The 24,996-nt window shown below is 44.5% G+C and overlaps 1 pseudogene; it reads left to right on the top strand.

Annotated features, from left to right (window-relative positions):
• The first annotated feature begins 1,357 nt into the window (after nt 1–1,357).
• LOC123110388 (uncharacterized) lies at nt 1,358–15,029 on the top strand (annotated as a pseudogene).
• The last annotated feature ends 9,967 nt before the right edge of the window (nt 15,030–24,996 follow it).

The raw sequence follows: 24,996 nt of genomic DNA, 5'->3' as shown, positions 1-24,996 counted from the left end.
ACGGGCCAGATGCTCATGTATTCTACCAGGCCGTCCGCATCGATAGCGGGTCCGATGTCTGTAGCCCATCTGCCCTCCACTATGGCTTCGAACACGGATCTTGACCTCCTCGTCCGTTGCGCTACCATGTCGTATGCCTGCGGTGCTAGCTCTTGTACACGGTACCCATCGAGCCAACGATCCTCCCAGAATAACGTGCTTCGGCCATCCCCAACACTGGCTCTCGCCGCCACTTGGTAGAGCTGCCTGGACTCTTTCGGAACGGAAAGCGCGAACTCCGACCATGGCCTGTCCCGGTCCACCCTTTGCAACCATAACCACTTGGCTTGCAGGGCCACATTCGTCCACTTCAGGTCCGGGATGCTGAGTCCGCCGGCCCACTTGGGTGCACATACCCGATCCCAAGCCACCTGGCAACAGCCTCCTCCTGCGTCAGCCTTTCCAGCCCAAAGGAACCCACGACAGATCTTGATCATGGCGGAGATGATCTTCGGTGGCAGTTCTAGCGCCAACATAGAGTGAATCGGGATCGCACAGAGGACCGAGTGCACCAGCAGCGCTCGGCTGCTCTTCGGAAGGGTCGCCGCCTTCCAATGTGGGAGGCGTGCGGCCAATTGATCAACGAGGCCCCGTAGTTGCGCCACTGTGAGCTTCCTGAGGGACAGTGGGAGGCCCAGGTATTTGCACGTGAATGCGGACGCCGCACAGCCAAGAGCATCGCAGACTCGAGTCAATTCTTTCTCGGAGCAGCGGATAGGGAGTGCCGCACTCTTGGCCATATTAACATGCAGCCCGGAGGCCTGCCCAAAGATGCGCAAGATGGCCTCGCTTGCAGCCAAGTCTTGTTGCGCGGGCTTGATGAAGATTGTGACGTCGTCCGCAAACATTGAGAACCTCTGCTGCAACCCTGATCGTGCTAGGGGCGTGAGAAGGCCTGCCATTGTAGCCTTCCGGAACAATCTGTGAATCGGCTCCATGCATAGGATGAACAACATTGGAGATATCAGGGCAGTTGTAGATGCTCTAAGTGGGCTTCAGCCATTCGTTCCTCCATCTGATGGTGTTTTAGTCCCCGTCTCTCTAATTGTCGCTAATGGACCGGTACTTAATACTCCCTTCGTCCTAAAATAAATGTCTTAACTTTGTACTAACTCTAGTACAAAGTTGTACTAAGCTTGAAACATTTATTTTGAGACGGAGGGAGTATGAATAACTGTTGCTCAAAAGAAAAACCCTTACATGTGTGTGTGTAAAAAAAAAACTACATTAGTCCCCGTCGAACTGGCCCTGCTCGGCCCCTACTGCCTCCGCCCCTGACTCAACCGCGCCGTCTGTTCATCCAAAGTGGCGTCCCCGCCCCCCTCCCCCGATTCTCTCTCCTCTCCTCTGTTCCGCGTCGGCCGGGGGCCCCCTGAACTTGCGCAAGGAGATGCTCCACTCATGGCGGAATCTGGATCGTGTTTCCAGGTGCGTTTTTGCATTGTACTGATTTTTGGCTCTGTATTGCGATCAACGTTGAAATTTGGGCGTTTGAAATCTTATTGGGTCAAATCTTATTGCTGGTTGCATTATCCTCCACGGCTCCACCCCACAGCCCGGGGAAAATTGGAATTGATATTTGTTAGTAGCGAGGAATTAACAATTTCTATTGCGCTAGAGTAAAAACCGGTGACTATATTTGGATTTCTATCCTGCTTGTGTATATTATTTGAGTCGGATTCTAACTTTGCTCTTTCGTGACAGATCTGCTCATGAATCCTTCTTGATGGCCAGATACATTGCAGCACATAGCCAAACGACCACCTCCCTTGGGGCAATGCTTTTTCCTGCTGCACCTCCAATAATACCCTCGGTGAGCAATTTGCCTTTATCAAATGGAAAGACGGAGCAGAAATTGTGAGGTCGGCCGACATCTATCCTAATAGCAGCCATCGCGATGGGTCTATATACAAAAACTCTATTCTCCAAAGCATAGGTCATGTTACAAAGCGTGATGAGAGTAAGTGATGCAAATCTATTAAAAGCTTGAGGCCGAATGCATGTTGTTTTGTTTTGAAATATGCAATGTATATTTTGATTGCTCTAGAGAAATTGTTTAGCAAAAGGACGACCAACATGTAGTTTTTTTTATCTAAAATTTCTGGATAGAAGTTTGGTGATAGATAATGCATGGTTAGGATCTGGACAATAGTCTTGTTTCTCTATAAATAGTTGTCATATGATTGATTTAACGATGTCCATATCATGTTTTAATACAACAACCACAAAGCCTTTAGTCTCAAACAATTTGGGGTAGGCTAGATCCGAAACCCATAATATCTCGAAACCACTTTCATGCACCCCTGTCTAGCTAGTTCTTTGGTGTTACTAGGAAATTGCCCGTGCGTTGCAACGGGAACATAAGTATTCTAGTGATTCAACATTAATTGCATGAAATATGTATCTTTGATACGATGCACCTGCTATAAGATAACATACTTTTTTAGAGGAAATTGATGCCTTGTTATTATTTAGTTCATGGCATTATCCGCCAGTACAACATCTTGAATACAATCAGGAGAAACACTAAACCAAGTTTTGCATAAATTTAAAAGGCAACCCTCCCTAGCTAAGATCTGAGCAGCTTTGTTTGCTATTCTTCTGGCCCAAGCCACTCAGAACTCGTCGATGCCTCACAACATCTTCTTTATCTCCTAGACAAGAGGACCAAACCTGGATCGGTCGATAACATCTGAGTTAATAACCTGCGCCATAAGTTGGTTGTCGGTTTTGAGAACAAGCTTTGTAGCGCCAACTTCGATTACAAGCTACACTCCTCGACGACAAGCGAGCATCTCCGTGTGTCTGGTCCAATGCAATCACGAATATACTTATTATAGAACTGGATGTTGTGTGTCTGGTCCAATGCCATCACGAATCAAGTAGTGTTTACTGGTTAATATTTGTGAGCTATGTGAAGATTGCATCTTGGACTTTGAGTTCACTTCTCTTGAGCGCTCCTTTCTCCTTGTTCCTTTTGCTCCCTTGAGATCTTCATTCCTACAAAATAGTTAAATGTTAGTACCAGAGTATCTTGACAAAAATTCAGTAGAAAACAAATTTATGTGCAAGGGGATATTTCAATGACTCCAGGAAAAGACAGTACAAGCAAAAATTTCAACATTCCCGAAGAAGTTTTTGCATGAATATGAAACGAAAGTAGTCTTCGATAATCCACATTGAAGGTATACACATTAATAATACATTCCATGTCATGATTCCATGGTTATAAAAGAACTTTTTTGTCACCATTTGTACAAATGTTCATAGAGATTATTAACAAACTGTGCCAGCTATACATCAAAGCTGAATAAGGTTTCAGAATTTTCCACTGAAGAGCATCCTCTGCTGGACGAACATATTGCAGGCAAACAAAATAGTTACTTTCAAGAGTCCAGAGGAAGTTGAAATTGCATTACATTAGAATTAACCTAAAAACGTATATCATTTTATCTAATTTTAGCTTCCAAATTTGCAAGATCTTTAGAAGCAATATACATGTATTGATGTATAGACCTAGAACTTTGAATATACCAGTGGGGAATGAATCAATCATGGCATTGTTTTTTAAAGGCCTACAGACAATAAGACAACCATCATGAGATGTTCTTGTTCAATAACAAACTTGTATAAATCTAAGAAATTAGCAGAGCGTGTAAGAGGTGAAACCACACAAAAATAATTAAAAGGAAGTTCATTAGGTTCGATACTTACAGTTGCTACATCAAACGCCTCCCTCAGTGCACCAGCTGGAAAAAAAGTCGGATTCTGTCTGCCATCACGCATACAACAAAGGTCAAAATCTAAGCAAAAATTTTTATTTCAAAAAGCCAAGCCTCATAAAATACCAGTAGATCAAAAGACTAACCAAGGGATGGACAAATCTTTACATCAGTTACATTTTAGACCTGAAAACTCAAAATTTTAGACCTGCGAAGGTGGTGTGTCCAGATCAGTAAAATTGCAACCACAAAAGGGGATGAACCATTTTAGACCTGAAAACTCAAAATTTTAAAACAAATGATAGATAAAATGCTCATGGAGCACTGAATCAAAAAATGTTTGAATGAGTATTTGTTCTTTGGGTTTTTTCCTCTTAGAAATCGGGTGAGGACAGTATGTGTCATTTAGCACCAAGATTCCAGCCACTACTGCCTCCTCCTACATCTAGCAGTTGAAAACTTCAAATCAAGTAATGGGTAGATCATAATGAATCTTTTTCACTTCAAACAATATGGTCAATCTTGTTCCATTCAAAAAAGATGATGCATCTTACTAAAGAGCTCATTCGGCTTGAAAGGAAGTACTTGTGAACGGCCGACAACCTGTAGGAAGTGCTCCTGAAGCTCGCTCACGTCCAACAATCACCTTGTGCGACGGCGGCGGGTGTGAGAAAACACAACACACCAGGCTCGCCAGATATCAGCATGTCATGCAATTAGTCACATCCAAGACTTCAAAACACAAGAATCAATATCTTATTTTTTTTAAAGGAGCGACACATCTTAATGCGTAAAGAGAAGGCATAAGTGGGGTCATAATTACTATAATTAACCTAACTTTGTGGATTCTAACTTCTAAGACCTAGCAGGAGAGCAATATTTTCATCCATATTATTATACTCGATTATCCTTATAATGTAAACCTTTTCATAGAAAAGAGGAAATACTTTGCGTTGACATCTGTATCGTAGTAGCCATAACAGAACTCTATATGCATCTCGTCCTAGGTTTAATGTAACGACCACTGAAGATGGTTATTTGCCTTTGACAACTAAACTGTTCCTGAAGTAGTTTCAAGTGTGCCACCTCTTTTGATGTATATGCAGCTAGTACAAATTTCTATGGTAGATTTTAGATAGAAAGGGAAATACCGTATCCAAATCTGGACTTCTGGAGCTTCATGGGCTTATTGTCCATTGTGTCCACCAACTCAACGTCCATTGTGAGCTCAGTGTCGGACTTGAACCAATGAACTGTAGCAGCAGGAACGACTTTCCATTTGCGAACACCTACATAGCCATCCAAATAAGATCATAGATCTCCCCAAAAACAAGAAGATTGAAGGCTAACTGATGCATCTGTTCTGGGCGTGAGCGACAGGTAAAGTAGATAGATGTATTGTACAGATATGGAGAAAAGGTGAGAGCAAGGTACCATGTCGATTAATTGAAGCTGAGTTTTGTTCCACTGTTCTGCCTACTGTATACCTCCAGTCCCTTCTCCTGTCAAACTCGTGAATATAGCAACAACACAGGAAGGTGTAGGCTTTCAGAGATGAGGTTGAATATAGCAACAACAAAAAATAATTGGACATCAGGAAGCAGGTGAACCGAGGCATGTCCCGACGTCGGCAGCGCCCTCCATTAATCTGCTAGGCCGGGGGCGCAGAGGCCCACTTGCGGGAGAGGCAGGGAGGCGGCCATGGCACGGCGTTCTGGAGGAAGGCGACCATGGCATGGGACGGCGGCGGCTGCGCACGGCGCGGGCGCTCGGGAAGACGGAGGACCATCATGGCGCGCGGAGCGAGGCGCAGAGGAACGGATCTAGTCGTGCAGAGGCCCACTTGCGGGAGAGGCAGGGAGGCGGCCATGGCAGGTCGTTCTGGAGGGAGGCAACCATGGCATGGGACGGCGGCGGCTGAGCACGGCACCGGCGCTCGAGAAGACGGTGGACCATGGAGGCGCGCGGAGCGAGGCGGAGACGCACGGATCTAGCCGCTCCCACGTCAGATCGGGCCGCAGTGGAGCTCCACACCGGGATCCATGGGCCTGAGGCAAGATTTGTGAGAGAGAGGTAGGGAAGGGAGAAGGGAGAAGAAGAGAGATAGGGCGCGCGGGAGGGGTTACCGGACAAAGGCTGGAGATCGGCATCAGTGGCGCTGGACGCCGGCGTGAGATGCAAGCCAGAGGAGGGAGAAAACCGTGAGGGAGAAAACCGGTAGGGGGGGAAAGAAAATTGAGTGGGACGATAGGTGGGTCGGAACGGGAGGAAAAAAAATCGGTGCGCGAGGGGTCGTACGAGAGGCTTGACGAACGTAAGAGGGGAAACGGAACGCTACGTTTCTTTTAGATAGTAGAGATTCTAGTCCTTGAGATCTCTCTTCACGGACTTCTTTCATGTCAAATTTGATCTACCCCGACCTCTCTTGACATTATCAACACATTTTCACCGTCCGCTATGCACTGACGCTTCTGGAGGTGTGTGTTGTATATGCCCAAACCATCGCAGGGGATGGTGGACAAGCTTCTCTTCAATCGGTGCTACTCCGACTCTATCATGTATATCATCATTCGAGACCCGATCTTTTCTTGTGTGGCCATACATCCATCTCAACATGCACATGTCCGCTACACCTTACTATTGAACATGTCTTCTTTTAGCCGGCCAACACTTCGCTCCATACAACATCACGAATCGAATCACCGTCCTATAGAATCTGCCTTTTAGCTTTTATGGCACTCTCTTGTCACAGAGAACACCAGAAGTTTGGCCCCACTTCATCCATCATGCTTTGATTCAATGACTTGCATTTTTATCAATATCACCATCCTTCTGCGGCATTGACCCCAAATATCGAAAAGTGTCGTTTTAAGGTACCACCTCCCTGTCAAGGCTATCTTCCTCCTCCTTGTGCCTTGTAGTACTGAAATCGCACCCTCTATACTCAGTTTTAGTTCTACTAAGCCTAAAAAATTTTATTCCAAAGTTTGTCTCCGCAGCTCTAACTTTCCCACGTCCGACTATCATCGACTAGCACCACATCATTCGTAAAGAGTGTACACCACGGATATCTCCTTGTGGCCACATCCATCACCAAAGCAAAAATATGAGGGCTCAGAACTGACCTTTGTTGCAGTCCTAGTTTAATGGGAAAGTCATCAGTGTCGCCGTCCACTTGTTCGAACACTTGTCAGAACATTGTCATGCATGTCCTTCATGAGGGCAATGTATTTTGTTGGGACTTCGTATTTCTCCAAGGCTCACCACATAACATTCCATGGTATCTTATTATAGGTCTTCTCCAAGTCAATGAACATCATATGTAGGTCCTTTTGCTCCCTTTATCTCTCCATAAGTTGTACCAAGAAAATAGCTTCCATGGTTGACCTCCCAGGCATGAAACCAAACTGTTTTTTTGTCATCTTGTCATTCTTCTTAAGCGGTATTCAATAACTCTCTCCCATAGCTTCATTCTATGGCTCATCTGCTTAATTACACGGTCATTAGTACAGCTTTGAACACCCTCCTGTGTACTAATATACTCTGCCTCCGTCCTTGGGCATCTTTCTTTCCCGAAAAATAAGGTTGAAAATTTAGTTAGCCATACTTCGCTATGTCTCCGAGGCCTCTCGACACCTCAATGAGGATACAATCAAGGCCCATGGCCTTGCCTCTTTTCATCATTTTCAATGTCTGCCTAACCTCAGACTCCTTGATTTGTCGCAAAACGCTTGCTTGTATCTTCAAAGGAGTTGTCTGTTTTAATAGAGCACCTCAGTATGGAATCAAGTATTTGGTTGTGGAGTAGTTTTCTCCAAATTGCAACATCTATAAGCTTGTCGATTATTCTATCACATAATAGATGCATGGCCAATTATAATATGGGTGTGTATCATGAGAAAAATACTATATAAAAAATGTTTAGGTGTATATTTGATAATCAGTGTTGGTATTATTGTAATTTTGACTTTCAACAAATTTAGGACTTGGATCAAATTTGTTATGTTCTATTTACTTTTGTATATTACTAGTAAGCATGTACATGCAACGCACGTCTCGACTAATACTATTCGTTTCAAGATTGGTCATAATGAGAATACTTCTTTGAACAATCTATTTCCAGATTGAAGCCTGAAAGAAACAAAAATAAACCAGATAATTTAATTATATGTTTCCACCTAACCAATTTGAATAATCTCTTTTCTGGAGAAAACAATCTAAATAATCTTTTGTATGGCATGAGCCAAATTTAGACAACATACTTGCTAACATCCCATTTATTTACGAATAAACGGAAGGACATAGCAGTTAATAACCAGTCAATGTGGAGTGCCTATAATATTAGTCTCATGCATTGCGGCTTGCATTGACATGGGCACGGCAAGGACGTCCACACAAGAGATAGCGGCGCCAAGAAGAGCCATCTGTGAAGCTGCTCTTCTACTGGAAATCCCACACACTACTCTAAATCTGTGGCATGTGAGCATGATCACCTTCGGTTAAAGCGGATACAGGATCTGATTGGAACAAAAACTCTCAAGAGCAACCAACATTTAGATGAAGTTCCAAGATAAAGACAAAAAAAATTGTAGACCATTCCTCGAAATAGGCTTTGACCCCACTACATTAATATAGTAACCACCCGATACAAGAATGAGTTCCACGCTGGGGCAAACAACACAATCACGCCCAAAAGGAAAAATAAGAGAAAAACAAGAGAAATAATGCGAGCATCGCCGGATCAACGAAAGTTGCAGTATCTCGCTACCGCTGCGCCCATTCCATCCCTGTAAGACAAATGACAGCCGCCCCCCTCAGAAGCAATTCGTTGAACATTTGCGGGGCATCGAACAGACTAACCCGAACACTTTCAGATCGAGGAGGGTGGAACCGAGCCCAAGAACAGGGTGAGCCTTTCACACTATCCATGCCCGTCAATTTTTCCAATAGATGGTAGATAATTATGCAAATAAATCAAGATGCAAAACATTGAAATTACGGTAAATAATTGCCTTCCTAAATGAGTATATGACATGAATGGATTGGCAAGTAGACAGAAGACTGACGATAAGGTGTCAAAATACTGGTTGACATTCTTCTTTCTGCGAGCACATTTGCACCAAGCTATTTAAGTTTCTATTTTTGCTTCTGTTAACAACAGTTCATCTACAGAGCTAAGTAAATATTGAGATGAGAAAGATGTTATTTGACAGGACAACAACATACTAAGAAAACAATCATAATCATGCACCAACCTAAGACGCTGGTAGTATTATTGATTTCAAGTTGCAAATTGTACATGTGCCACATGATGTTTTTTAAGGTGCGAACTCCCTGCACTTTGGCAAACTAAATGACACACTGACCCATGATGCTGGTCGAGCCAATTTGGGCAACAGTATCACCTAGTTGAACAAACAGTGACTCTCATGGCATGAGATGACATAAACATTACACATGTAAGGGAGCTAGCTTAACAAAACAAAGCCAATTATTTGTCTCTCGTATTCTTCAAGCTAGTCTGACACCTTTTCAGACAATATAGTATGTAACAAACCATGTTGAATTTAAATACAAGTTTGGGACTGGGTCATCATATAAACCATTAGCATAGTACATATATTTCTTCGAAGACAAGATAAAATGATTAACTACTTGGCTACTTTGTCGTACCCACTTCATAATAAAAAAATAACACCAATAAACTATTTAACTTATGAGAGAAAACAAACAACACATGAAGACAAAAAATGTGTAGCCGATGAGAAAGTCTCCTAAAAATCGCAATACGCTTTCAGTTTTTCTGCTCCCTAATGTTATCTTCTTTTCTAAGACGAGCTACAAAATCTGTAGGGATACTGAGTAGCTTCTCCTCTTGTTTCTCTTATGGACTCTCCTACTGCAGAGCGATGCAGGACGCGAACTGATTGGTCATGGCTGAATTGCAGTGGAGAGGGTGCCGAAGGTTATGTGGGAGTCTATTTCTCAAGTCCTATGGGAGAGAGTTTTATAGAAAATACAACAATAAGATTGAACACCCTGGCAGGAAGCACTCAAGGTCACAAAAATTTATTGCCGTTCTTTCCACTTTTGGTGGCTTCGAAAAGCATAATATGACCATGACTACAAGATCTTTTGGTAGGAAAATGGAGTAGTAATGAACCACACAGAGATATTAAGGAAAGGAACTATGCTAGATGATGATGTACCTCAGAAGACAACATTGCACTGCAATATCTAAATGTTTGGATGAAATTCAGATACTTGTTTCCTGAATCTACCTCGCCGACTAAATGAACCTGCATTCTGTAACCTTAAAAGAATTTAGAGCAAAGCACAACCACTAATTTAACAGTTGCCCAACAATAATGAGGGGATAACCGGAATAGAGAATTGGGGATCAACCTAACTGGGAGAAGGTAACAGAAGGGATAGGTGGAAGTAGTGGAGGTGCTTGTCAATGTTCGATGCATATAATAGAACAAGGTAGAACAGCATCTGAATCATGAACGTAATACAAAATTTATGTTTTATAAGGATATGTGCAACTCCTCAATAGTCGGTTAATCATTAAGATAAAAGCGGAATGAACCACATGTACAGCATCTTTGCAGAAAACACAACCTAATACTCCATGTATAAGTAATAAAACAATTATCATGCAAAAAGCTAAACAAACCCAACTATGGCGATGGGCGGATGAGGGGTTCCTGATGACACAGGACATTGCCGGTACAGGACCTGAAGGCAGTCCCCGTCAAAACAACAACTGACACTGTCCAAAGCCACCACCAGTTGTACTCCTCCCTGATTCCACCACCACCAAACTCCTCCCTGATTTTGGTAATGGAACCATGTATGTAAAGGGACAAAATAATTAAAAAAGACAAACTCGATAATTCAATGCTAATAAGGGATAGTTTGAAGTCAATAGTTTGTACTTAATTTGTAATACCTTCTAAACTACATTAATCTGAATCGAAGCATTAGCCTTTGTTTTGGTATACCACTTCGTGACATCTTTCTTGGACCAGGACCATTTCCAACCAATCGGAAGCAAAAAAGACCAGAAACGGATATGTACAATTTTATGAATAAAATAGATAATGATCTGTGCTGCCTTACCAGGTTTGAATTTCATCTCTCACTATCTCAGTACTTCTTCATTCATCTCCATTCTCCAGGGATGACTCATGCATCTTCAATCCTAATACACATACATTTAGGGCCATCAAATCCAAGAAATTACAGAACTAAGAGATGAGCTATTGCAGAAACTAACCAGGCATGTTAGTCATTGCAACAGACTGTGCATCCACTGTGAAGCATGTCAAGGAAATATACAAAGGACCATCTGAAGCCATCAACAGGGAGATCAATTTGAAGTGTGCAGGTTTTGCATCGGTGCAAATTACTCATGAGAATCGAAGTCTGAATGTTGAAGCACATATGTTAGCTAGAGCTACTACTACTTTAGTTTTTGGACGACCGGTTTGGTTGTCAGTTAGACCAGATTTTATTGTGATTCCATCGAACATTTTGACTGAATAAAGTGCTTCAGCCCTTAAAAAAACCATGTCCCTTTAGTCACTGGAAATTGCTAGGTGAAGAATCTCCGAACCAATATACGATAACCACAGGTCCACAGTCTCCTAGAATTCCATGAAGAAATGGACAGAATCAGGAAGAGGCTTTGAGAGATGAGGAGGGGCCGTTATTGCTATTCCTTAAGAAATTGAGAGGCTCATGCAGTTTGTAGTGAATCTTGTACTGGATCTGGTATGGATGAACATTGTGCTTAATTGATGAATATAGATGAAGAGAAAAGAGAGAACAAGATGGCTCACATAGATGGCGTCGGCAGCAGCCAGCAACCCCAGGGAGTAAGGCGTCTGCGCTGGCAGTCCCGGCCGTCGTCGGGGGCGTGCGGGGTCCTGCCGAGCAGAATATCGACGGGCGGCCGGCGCAACCCCTGGTCGGCAGGGCTCAGTGGTGGCGGCTTCCTCCGACGGCTACGGCCGCGGCTTCGTCCGACGGCTACGGCCGTCGCAACCCCAGGTAGGCAAGCGCGGGGGCGTGCGGCTTCCGCCGGCTTCCGTGGACTAACCATATAGGCGGCCGGCGTTGAAGTGGAGGATCGAAGAGCGCCGGCAGAGGCCGAGTTGAGCGTCGGCGGCGGGTGATTGGAGCGACGGCGGCGTGGAGGATCGGAGTGGCGGCAGAGTGGGGGATCGGGGCAGCGACGGAGGAGTAGAGGATTTGCAGTGGAGGTCGTGCGGCGAGAGAAACGTGGAGGAAGAGAGGGCGACTGGAACGACGCACAAGAGAGGAGCGGGCGAAGGTCGTGCTGCGGGACGTGCGGGGCAGTTTTTTTTTTTTGACGAAGGGCGGGCAGGATTAGCTGTCAATGGATTGTGGCTTGTTAGCGTTAAACATGGAGGGATTATGGACCATTAGATTGTGTGATTAGACGGCTAAGGTTGTTTGGATCTGCCCCTTTCTTTCTTTTATAGTGGTAGTAGATTATATTATCATAAAAATTACTTTTTTCTTGGAATCACGTGAAAAAAGTAAGCTCTATGCAAACTTATGCGTTCATACCAAAATATAAATGGTAGATAAGAAAATCATGATTTGTGGATAATTAATTGATTTGGAAAATTCTATAAAGTTCAACCTATTGCTTTTTAATATTTTGTTGTGTATGACATGAGACTTGAAGCATTTGTTCTTGTAGCTTGGATTAGTAAACCTATTCCTAAAAGGTATACTTTTTCAATGTAGCATTGCTTTATTCTCCTCACTTATTTTGTTATATTTTTTTGTTATATTTTTCTAATAGACAAACAAAATTCTAACTTAGCGCATGTATGCATGTGGAAATCATAAGTGTACTAATTATTTCAAGTACTTGTCTAATATTATAATTTTTAAATGAAGCACAACTGGAGCCAATGAAGTTTTCAGATCCCACTAATTGCTTTCCTGACCAGCTAAGGTGTTGTATACATTTTGTATGTAACATGATGCAATTTTTCTCACTGAAATTGGCTAAAGTTTCTGCAAACACAAGCTTAGTACAATTATATGGATATATAGCAGTGCGAGATTCTCGGGATTTGTTGCTTAATTATATTGTCAGTCGTAGCAGGGACGATCCCATTGTGGTGAAACAGGTGCACACATCTTTACTTATACACAACTATTTTAAATAATTCATTTATTTTATAGTGTAGGCCCATTTTTGTCAAATGCATAGAGTGGATGGATTGAAATGTAAACATTTTAGGGCATACTACAATCATAGGACCACAATCGTTTTTCAATCATAAAAGTTGGATGGAAAGTGGAATTGTCTAACCTACCTTATCTGTTTTATCTCTTGTGGATTGATGCATAGAATAAAAATGATGCTAGTTATGTTCTCTGTTTGTTCTACTGTTTTTACTTAATAGATGTCACAAGATTAGTTTATCATTTTGTTTAAGCATGCATTTTCTTATTTCGTAATACATGAATATTTACCTACTTTTGGTGTTATGGATGAATATTTGCTTCCATGTGGTTAAATCTAACAACCATGATATCAAGAAGAGAATAACATTGTGGGTTGACAATTACTAAGAAAAAACATTTCAAGTAAATATATGTGAAATGAGTGATATTTTAGCAAGTGTTAGGTATTCAGATAAAGTCAGACTCTATTTTTACTACTAATATTTTTGGAGCAGACCAGGGAATGGTGTCGCACAATTGCCTTCATGTGCGACGTACTCCCTGCCCTCGTACAAGCAGACAACAACATGACAACAGCGAAGATTTTTCCAGATTCAAATTTTTGAACACTTTTATCTCTGTTAACCCGATTGACTTTTCTCCATTGGCTTTGTCATGATGAGGTCTTCGAAACTAGATCTCAAATCTTCAAGAATTGTATTCGCCGGGTTATTAGCCACTCAGTTGCCATAAATTTTACTTGGTTATCTACTTATACACTAATGTAGAACTTTGCTTCATGGTACTTTTATGAGTTGATGCCACTTTTTACTCACTCTCTAGCTACACATATCATTTCACCACAATGTGTAAAAAAAAGTCATTGTCTGGTAATTATGTTGTGGCAATTGTTCGCTCCTAACATGCATATGCTCTCTCTATATGAACAAAATCCCACTGGGACGCCGCCATACTGGGGCGCATGCGTGTGCGTGTATCCCACATAGAATTACTAATATTCTTTTTATTTGGTCAAATACATCAGAGTGTGCTTAACATATATGATATAAACACAACAAATACTTAGGACTTCAGCTACAAGATCATCTGGGTGTTTGTTGCTGTAAGTTAAATGATATCTTTACTCTTCTGAAATTTGAGGTGTTGGTGATGATGGCTCCACTTTGAGGATCATTATGGATTTTTGCATTGAAATACTTGTGTTTGGAGGATGTCATACACATATGTTGTTATCCTTGCATACATTAGGCAAGTTTATGGTTAATTATCTTTGGATGATTTATAGAACATTAAGTTTCATGTGCAATCGACTTACGTTTGTTTGTGGGTTTGGAATTTAAGCCATCATTTATTTGAGATTCATCATTGTCAGTTGGCTCCAAATAAGAATATGCACTTTAGATAACTCTTTAGTTTTTACTATGAGCTACTAGCAATAAATAATTAATAGTTGTTTCGCAGGGTTCTCTCATTGAGATGACAGGCCCTAAGAGGGGCATTAATATGCTCGGTGATGTTCTAGTTGAGTTTGACATGAGGATCAAGACAGGAGGGCAAAAAGAAGATAATGATCTGCAACTTATCGACGGTGTAGTAGAGTACAGCAAAGCAAATGCACCTTTTCGTCAATTCACAGAGCGCATTAATGGTAATTGTGGTGCGGTTGACATCACTTTAGCACGCGTTCCTGATGCAGTGGAGGCCACAATAGATGTTATAATATCAAAAATGCAGAGAGGATTCAATTTATCTCTCAGCTCGTTTGTGTTTATCGGTGGGTCACATAAGGAGATTGAGCTCCTTTGTGATATTATTGGTGAGTCGTGTGGTTTAACAAGAAGGCATGCGATTGCTGTACAGGAGGAGACTTGGATGTATTTGAAGTTAAAGGTAGGTCCGAAAGGCTCTAATTATAATGATGTAGAACGGTATTGTCAGTTCAAAGCAAACATTCATGGATGTGACTATCAAGAAATAATGCTTAAGCATGCCTCTATCTTGGTGAAGGTGAGTTGGTCGATCATACCATAAAGTTGGTGTTCCATATTCAAATTTGAGTTGGACTATTTGATCTTGCACTGAATACATGTCTAATTGGCACTGGATCAATTTCTTCAAGCTCTAAGCTCCCTTAGAATAGAGGTGAGATTTCTCTCACTTCGGTGTACATGATGTCCTTGGGTATTAATCATGTACGATGCACCAAAGAGCCCCATTTCTACCATTTCTACGAAGCTTAGTATTTTTTTCTCTATCATCTAAAAAAGACATAAGGGCATCTACAACATGAAACGGCCTCATATCTATGGCATCTCCAACGGAGAACCCTACTTCGTCCGCATATGTATGTCTGGACCACATGGTTCGGGCACTTTTAGGCCTCTGACGTGGGTGTCTATACTGGGTCAGCCACAGATGGACATTCATAAATCCTCAGTCCGACCCCAAATCATGAGGTGCATTAGGGGAGTCCAAACGTGCGCCATGCGAGCGCTGGACCCATCCAAAATCATACCCGGAATCCATGATTTTCACACTAAATTGAAGCTTAATGCTTTGCCTCCCACATTCATGGGGCGGCAGTTTGCGTGGCGCCCGAAAAAGCCCCTCCCCCCACGGCTATAAAAAGCATGTCGTTGACAAAAAAAACCTAGCTACGCCCATTTTCCTTCTTTCCCCACGCCTTCGCACTGTAGGCATGCTACATCCCCGTGATTTTCCCTCGCCACCTAGAACATACCTCGTGTAAGCCATGGCGCACCCCTCTAAGATGTACAAGCTAAGATGGTCGACTGGTCGTACCTCGCCTCGTAGCCCACACGACAACCCGCACAACAACCCGCCCTCCCCATCAATGGTGTATGTGGCGCCCGTGTTGCTGCCAAAGCAAGAAAGAAAGAGGTGCTCACTGACGGAGCTAAATCCGATAGATCTCGGGGTAGGGTATCCCTAGCTAGGCGTTTAGAAGCGATGGTAACAAGGACACTAGGTTTTACCTAGGTTTGGGCTCTTCGAGGAGATAATACCCTACGTCCTACTCTGGCGGTATTATTGCCGTAGGGTGTACAAAGTATAAATGTTCTACTATGAGAGCATGGCCGCTCGGTTTATATAGGGGGGGGTCCTTGGGTTACAGGATTCTAGTCGGCTACTTACGAGGAGAGAGAGGCCTCCACGGATCCAGCGTCTTGGAGTATACATCAAGTCTTTTTACATTTTTCTAGTAATTGTCATGGGTTCCTCAAAGTGGCCCAGGACAAAACCGACATGGAGGTCCTCGGCCCGGCTTACTAGGCTAGGAGTCGACATGGTGAGAGCTCCCCTAGATGGGACACTGTCATTAGCCCCTGAACCGGTCTTCAAGTCTGGCCGCACCTCGGCTCATTTGAATTGCATGTTTCTTTATCTTTAGACGCCAATCTTGAAACTAGTTCAACAAAAGCATCTTCTTCCCGATCTGAAGTCTACTGCCGAGCTGCATCCACATATCAATTGCAGTTTCCAGGGGAGGATAACTCACCAACAGAATCATTTTAATAACAATGAAGACTCTCGTGACAGAGGTACCTTTATTCCAACAACTTGTGTAAGGGCATATTTATCCCTCAGGTGTTTTGGTGATTGATGACAATGCATTTGCGGACTAATCGTGTGCCTTGAGTTTCTCATATTCTTCATCTCTAGGCACGAGACGGTTCGGTGCCCCTCGGAGACTATTGAAGTCGGCGTTGTTCTACATTTCTCTTTGGTGGATTTGAGTCGTAGGAGAGTCGTACTATTAAGAGGGGGTCCGCGTCGGAAAGGTTTGGGTGGAATCATCACGTACACTTGTTCCTCCTTTCCCTGCACTTTGGAGCTTCCCTTTGTTATCTTGGTTGTGCGGAAATCTGACGACTACTGTTGTACTTGCGGTAGTACCGCAAGTACAAGCGGTAGTACCGCTGTGTGTCACGGTAGTATCGCTCATCTGGAGCGGTAGTACCGCGACTCTTAGGCCTTGTGCCACTCCGGTGCGGTAGTAGGGGCGGATGTAATTTTTTACATCCGCGCCCTCCACGGTAGTACCGCTCTTCCAGCGCGGTAGTAACGCGGGGGCCCACGGTAGTACCGCTCCCTAGGAGTCGTAGTACCGTGGCCCTCCTACCTAGTACCGCAGTGTCACGGTAGTAGGCGCGGATGTAATTTTTTACATCCGCACCCGCAACGGTAGTACCGCGCCTCGCGAGCGGTAGTACCGCGTCGGATTTTTGTACCACCTCAGCTTCAGCGGAAGTAGGCACGGATGTAATTTATTTCATCCGCGCCCTTCCCAGGCCGTGACTTTCCTGCCTTGCGGTAGTACCGCAAGTCTGTGCGGTAGTACCGCGCAAGCGGTAGTACTGCCCCCTTGTCAGGCTAGTTCCGGCCTGTGCTGCTGTCGCGGTAGTACTGTGGTCAGCCACGGTAGTACCACGCGGCCTCGCGGTAGTACCGCGCCCCTGGAGCGGTAGTACCGTGTGTCGCGGGCTGAACATGTGGATAACGGTTGGATTTTTTCCACGACTATATAAGGGGTGTCTTCTACCTCTAGTTGACTACCTCTTCTCACTCTAAGCTCCATTGTTGCTCCAAGCTCCATTTTCACTCGATCTCTCTCCCTAGCCAATCAAACTTGTTGATTTGCTCGGGATTGGGTGACAAGGGCCCGATCTACACTTCCACCACAGGATATTTGATTCCCCCACTTATCCCTAGCGGATCTTGTTACTCTTGGGTGTTGAGCACCCTAGAAGGTTGAGGTCACCTCGAAGCCATACTCCATTGTGGTGAAGCTTCGCGGTATTATTGGGAGCCTCCAAGTGTTGTGGAGATTGCCCCAATCTTGTTTGTAAAGGTTCGGTTGCCGCCTTCAAGGGCTCCAATAGTGGAATCATGGCATCTCGCATTGTGTGAGGGCATGAGGAGATTACCGTGGCCCTAGTTGCTTCTTGGGGAGCATTGTGCCTCCACACTGCTCTAGCGGAGACGTACTTCCTTTTAAAAGGAAGGAACTTCGGTAACACATCCTCGTGTCCACCGGCTCCACTCTTGGTTATCTTATCCCTTTACTTTTGCAAGCTTACTTGTGCTATATCCATTGCTTGCTTGTGTGCTTATTGTCTTTGCATCATATAGGTTGTCCACGTAGTTGCACATCTAGACAACCTATTTCATTGCAAGGTTTAAATTGTTAAAGAAAAGTCTAAAAATTGTTAGTTGCCTATTCACCCCCCCCCCCCTCTAGTCAACCATATCGATCATTTCAATTGGTATCAGAGCCTCGTCTCTTTATTAAGGACTTTGCCGTCCGAAGAGTATGGTTAACACCAACGACGGTGCGGAGGAGCACTCCGGTGTGAATCCCGTCTCGTCTTCGGCCGAAGAGGGAACCTCGGTCTCTCGTGAGGAATTCAATGTGGCTTTAGACACATTGAAAACCTCCATGACGGCCGAGGTTAAAAGCATGTTTTCTGAATTCCTAGAGGGACTCAAACTATCTACCTCGCCAATGAAAATGGGTGATCCCATTAACAAGGTGACGGATGCTAACCCCGACAAGGGGGAAGCTAATAGTGAAAAGAGTCCGTCTACTAGTGGTAGAAATGGCACCGGCATCTTTGCCAATGTGGAACCCCCGGTGTATAGAGGACCGATCCCCTCTACTCATTTGAATCATGCCGGTCCTCCTCCTAAATATGTGAAAAATGAAGATTTTGATTCTTGGGTTTATCGCTTCAAGCGTCATTTAAAACATGTGAATACTAACCTTTGGAGAATTATTGAAGAAAGTTTCTATCCTCATGATCCAAGCAACTTCACCCCTCGAGAAGAAGTGGACAATCAATTCAATGAGAGTGCTCTCTTCATCATCCAAGATGCAATCCTTCCCGAAGATCTCCCTCATCTTCGACCTCATGTCATGGCTAAAGAAGCATGGAAATGTGTCGAGCGTCTCTATCGAGGAAGTGCTAGCATTCAACGCTCCAACTATGAAGTGGTGCAAGATGAAGCCGATGAGTTTGCAATGAAAGAGGATGAAGAACCTCGTGAGCTCTTTCGAAGAGTGACCAAACTTGCGGTCGCACTCCGAGATCATGGGAGCAAGGACACGGATGACAACTGGATCAAGCGCAAGTTCCTCAAGGCCATGATTCCCTACAACAAGGCCATGTCCTCCGTCATCCGCCAAAGACCGGACTTCCACTCCATGACCTCTGGTGAAGTGTTGGATGAGTTTGTTGCAATGAGCATCTTGGACAAGACCGCCGACAATGCGGTGCTCCGTTCTCAAAGGGCAAAGAAGCCCAATCTTGCCTTGAAAGCCAAGGTTAGTGTGGAAGAAGAAGAAGAAGAGGAAGATGAGGAGAGCAACCCCGAGGACACGAAGTATGATTATCATGAGCACATGGCTCTTGCCTCAAGACAGTTTTGGAGTAAGAAGACTACAAGACCCAACTTCAACAAGAACAACTCAAGTGGCCTCAAGGGGAAGCAACGAGTTAGAACTTGTTTCAACTGTGGCAATGTTAGCCATTTCGTTGCGGATTGTCCATACGAGAAGCGGGAAGACAATGGTGGCAAGTTCATTTGAAAAGACAAAGCCAAGTCCTTCCCCAACAAGAACAACTTCACCAAGAAGACTCCTTCTCGTGGGTTGGTGGTTCAAGAAGAATATCGTGAGGATGATGATGATGATGAAGATGGTGAAACAATGGCCATGGCATCTGTTGCCATTGTCACAACTCCTCGGGTGTCTCTCTTCGATGCACCTAACAAGAGCATCACCGCCAAGTGCCTCATGGCTAAGGCCACCAACAAGGTAACCCCCAACATCAGAACCACCATTATTCCTAACCCTCCTTCAACGGATGACTTTGATAATGGTAAGGGGTCTAATGAGGAGATCAATGAATTTGAGTCCTTCATGAGTAAGCTCAAGGGCAAATCTAAGAAGCATTTCGTTGCTCTCTTGGAACAACTTGGTGAAGCCAATGACATGATCGAGGCTCATGAAGAAACCATCACTAAGATGGAAAGTCATAGTCGTGACTATGCCGATGAGATATCGGATCTCTCTAATGCTCTTGAGGAAGAGTGTGGGCATCGTTTGGCTCTTGAGGAGTCACACAATGATGGTCATGCTAAACTAAAGAAAGATCTTGATCATGCTCTTGTTGTGTCTCGTGTTCTAGCTTCCGAGAAGGCTAAACTTGGGGTTGATCATGTTAGACTCACGGAGGAGTTTGATGTACTTGACAAGGCCCACAAGGTCTTGAAAGGTGCTCATGCCACCCTCAAGGAGTCTCATGCTCAACTCCAAGTTAAGCTAACCAAGGAAAAGGCCACATTTCCTCACATGGTCTTAATTGATAATGCTAATGCAACTAACCCATGTTGTGAGCATGTGCATCTTGTGGAGGAAAATGCCAAGTTGAAGGAACAACTCGAGAAAGGTCTTGTGTCATGCATGCATACAAGGCGAGAAGAACCTAAATGACCTTTTGAGCAATCAAAAGGAAGTTGTGGGCAAGGAGGGAGTTGGGTTCGCACCCAAGTCCAAGAACAAGAAGAAGAACAAGGAGAAGAAGATCAAGACCAATTGACCTCCTCCGCTCACGCAAACCTTTGTGAAGGAGGGAGAAGGTGCTCCTAAGGAGAAGAAGAACAATGGGAAGAGTGGTGAAGCCAAAGAGCGCAACGCCATCTCTCCCAACAAAGCCGCGAATTTAACCCCTCTTATGTGTTGTGCCGTGCTAGTGATGGACATGTTTATGCTAAATTTGTTGGTTCTCCTTATGAGTACGTTGAATGGTCTATTTGGGTTCCTAAGACCCTTGTTACTAACATCAAAGGACCCATTACTCAATGGGTACCTAAAACCAAGCATTGATCTCTTGTAGGTGTTTGCTTTCGGTGGGGGATCATGGTTGCTCGATAGTGGAGCAACAAATCATATGACCGGGAGCAAGGACTTGGTGGTGGACGTGCACAAGATCCCATCTATGCCACCAATGTTGAATGGGGTGATGCCTCACATTCTAAGGTATTGGGTCTTGGCAAGGTTGTCATTTCTCATGATCTAACGATCGAGAAAGCCATGCTTGTTGAGTCCCTTGCGTTCAATTTACTTTCCGTTCGTCAACTCGCACTCATGGGTTTTGCCACCTTCTTTGATATTGATACCATGGCCCTCTTGTGGAGCAAGACTCTTAAAGTAGCCTTTGTTGGGCATGTCGAGAACGGTCTCTATGTGGTTAACTTCTCGGAGCAACCCACTAAGACCGTGACATGCCTAATGGCTAAAGTTTATGTGGGATGGCTTTGGCATCGTCGTTTAGCCCACGTCAATATGAGATCTTTGCAAAGTCTTCTCAAGGGGGACCATGTTCATGGACTAACGAATGTTAGTTTTGCCAAAGATCGTGTTTGCAGTGCTTGTATCGAAGGAAAGCTTCATGAGACGGCTCACCCTCCCACGACTATCATCTACTCGAAGAGACCCTTGGAGCTCCTCCACATGGACCTCTTTGGGCCCCCATCCTTTGATAGTCTTGGGGGTAGAAAGTATTGCTTGGTGATAGTGGATGATTATTCAAGATACACTTGGGTATACTTCTTCAAGAGGAAGAGTGAGACTCAACAAACCGTCATCGACTTTGCAAATGAAGCTCAACGTCAACACAATGCAAAGATCTTGACAATAAGAAGTGACAACGGCACCGAGTTCAAGAACTACACCTTGGATGAGTTTCTTAGTGATGAAGGGATCAAGCATCAATATTCTGCACCATATACCCCTCAACAAAATGGTGTTGCGGAGAGGAAGAACCGGACGTTGATGGATGCGGCAAGGACCATGATGGCGGAGTTCAAGTCTCCATACAACTTCTGGGCCGAAGCCATCAACACAGCTTGTCATGCATCCAATCGGCTCTATCTCCGCAAAGGCTTGAACAAGACTCCGTATGAGATACTCACCGGGAACAAGCCCAATATCAAGTACTTCCGGGTGTTCAGGTGTAAGTGTTTCATTCTCAAGAAAGGTGTTCGTTTGTCTAAATTCAAAGCTAGAGCTCATGAGGGCATATTTGTTGGTTATGCTACAAACTCTCATGCTTACCGTGTGCTCAACAAGTCCAACGGACTCATTGAGGAGACGTGTAACATAGAGTTTGATGAAAATAATGGCTCCCAAGTGGAGCAAAGTGGTACTTGTGATGTAGGTGATGAAATTCCTCCCCAAGCCATAAGAAGAATGGGTATTGGTCATATCCTACCCATTGAGGAACCCCTTGTGGCCGAAGGAGAAGGACAATGCTCCACTCAAGTGGAGCCATCACCTTCCCAAGACCCACACGCTTCCGAAGAACAAAGTGAAGGCCCTCACCTTCATGAACAAGACCAAGGGCAAGATCAACCTCAAGATGGTGGTGAACCTCTAAATGATGCCCAAGGTCAAGTTCTCCCCCTCGAGCAAGTTCAAGATCATGAGCAAGCTCAAGACGGCGCTCAAGATGATCAAGTTAACCTTCCTCCTTCCACACCCGAGGAGAAATTAGAGCGTCGTGCCACGAAGATTGCTTCCAAACTCACCACCCAAGGCCATCTCATGGAAAACGTGGTTGGAAGCCTAAGAAAGGGGGTAAGCACTCGTAGACAATTAGCTAACTATTGTGAACATCATGCGTTTGTCTCTTGTGTTGAACCCCAAAAGGTCTTTGAGGCGCTCGAAGACTCGGATTGGCTCAATGCCATGCATGAAGAACTCAACAACTTTGAGTACAACAAGGTGTGGAGATTGGTGCCAAGAACTTCAGGGAACCACAACGTCATTGGAACAAAGTGGATCTTCAAGAACAAGCAAGATGCTCATGGGAACATCATTCGCAACAAGGCAAGATTGGTAGCACAAGGCTACTCCCAAGTAGAGGGCATCGACTACGGTGAAACCTTTGCTCCCGTTGCTCGTCTTGAATCCATTCGTTTGTTGATTGCTTATGCTTCCCATCACAACTTTAAGTTGCAACAAATGGATGTGAAAAGTGCTTTTCTTAATGGTCCCATTAATGAGTTGGTTTATGTCAAGCAACCCCCCGGGTTCGAGGACCCCTACTTCCCGGATCATGTGTATCAACTCGATAAGGCACTCTATGGCCTTAAACAAGCCCCACGTGCGTGGTATGACCACCTTACCGAGTTGCTACAAGATCGTGGATTTGAAGTAGGACAAATCGATCCCACTCTTTTTACTAAGAAGGTCAAAGGGGAGTTGTTTGTATGCCAACTATATGTTGATGATATTATCTTTGGTTCTCCTAACAAAGCTTTCAATGAGGAATTTGCCGCTCTCATGACCTCCAAGTTCAAGATGTCTTCGATGGGAGAGTTGAAGTTCTTCCTTGGTTTTGACATCAAACAACGAAGAGAAGGAACCTTCATCAACCAAGCCAAATACACTCAAGACATGCTTAAAAGATTCAAGCTAAGTGATGTCAAGCCGGCTTCTACACCAATGCCTACCAAGTGCCAACTTGACATCGATCCCAATGGTAAAGCGGTGGATCAAAAGGTATATCGCTCCATGATTGGCTCCTTGCTTTACCTTTGTGCATCTAGACCGGATATCATGTTGAGTGTGGGGATGTGTGCACGGTTTCAAGCCGCACCAAAGGAAAGTCACTATGTGGCGGTCAAGAGAATCTTTCGATATTTGGCTCATACCCCAAACTTTGGCTTATGGTACCCAAGAGGAGCAAATTTCAAGCTTGAAGGTTTCACGGATTCCGATTGGGTGGGGGACAAAGTGGATAGGAAGTCCACTTCCGGAGGGTGCCAATTTCTTGGTTGCTCTTTGGTAAGTTGGTCTTCCAAGAAGCAAAGTTGTGTGTCTCTCTCGTCCACCGAAGCGGAGTATGTGGCGGCCGGTAGTTGTTGTGCTCAACTCCTATGGATGAGGCAAACTTTAAAGGAGTACGGTGCCATTTGTGACAAAGTGCCTCTTTGGTGTGATAATGAAAGTGCCATCAAGATTTCTCTCAACCCGGTACAACACTTCAAGACGAAGCACATTGAGATTCGGTATCACTTCATCCGGGATCACATTAGGCGAGGGGAGATCGAGCTCAAGTATGTCAACACTCATGATAACCTTGCAGATATTTTCACGAAGCCCTTGGATGAAGCAAGATTTCGCGAGTTAAGGCATGAGCTAAATATCATTGATTTGAGCAATGTGACTTGAACCCATACACCCCCCACCACACTCATCGTGTTGTCTAGTTTAGGTGTAGGCATAGACATAGGGGGAGCGTTGTTCTCTCAATGAACTCTCCCTCCCCCCATCATGCATAAAGCGATCACCTCTTTCACATTAGCCATTTTTGATGGTACTTGTGCTTCAAAGACGAGTTTTGGTCATGGGCCCAAGGATAATTCTTCGCGGTGCCATACCATCCAACTCAAACATAGGTGGCTTCGGCCATCGCCCTCTCTCCTCGAGAGGCTTTGTCTCTTGGTGTCTCTCTGCCTCTTGCTCTTGCGGTCTCGTGTGTGTGAAAAGTTTCTGTGCAAAGGCTTTTTCTTCTTGTGTTGAAACTTGCGGTGCCTTGAGCTCACGGTACTACTGCGGCCAGCTACGGTACTACCACAGCCAGCCACGGTACTACCGCTTGCGGGAGCACGGTACTACCGTCACCACGCGGCAGTAATTTTTTACTGCCGCCTGGATGAGCGGTACTACCGCCTGGCGTGGTACTTCCGCCCGAGCGGTACTACCGCGATGAATACGTGGTACTACCATGCCGGTTCGAGCGCATGGGGATAAGGACAGGCAGGGGAGTTCTAACTCCCCATACCCATTCGCAGTCCTTTCCCACGTCGTCTCCTTCTCTCCCTCGCTCAAGAACGGAGCCGGCGTTCGTCGCCGGATCTCCTCCACCGGCTGCCCTCCCGTGATTCCGACCGGTGGGATCATTCCCCA

Source organism: Triticum aestivum, chromosome 5B (assembly GCF_018294505.1).
Source record: "Triticum aestivum cultivar Chinese Spring chromosome 5B, IWGSC CS RefSeq v2.1, whole genome shotgun sequence".
Classification (NCBI taxonomy): domain Eukaryota; kingdom Viridiplantae; phylum Streptophyta; class Magnoliopsida; order Poales; family Poaceae; genus Triticum; species Triticum aestivum.
Note: the sequence above shows the minus strand (reverse complement) of the source record. Positions and strands in the feature narration are given on the sequence as shown.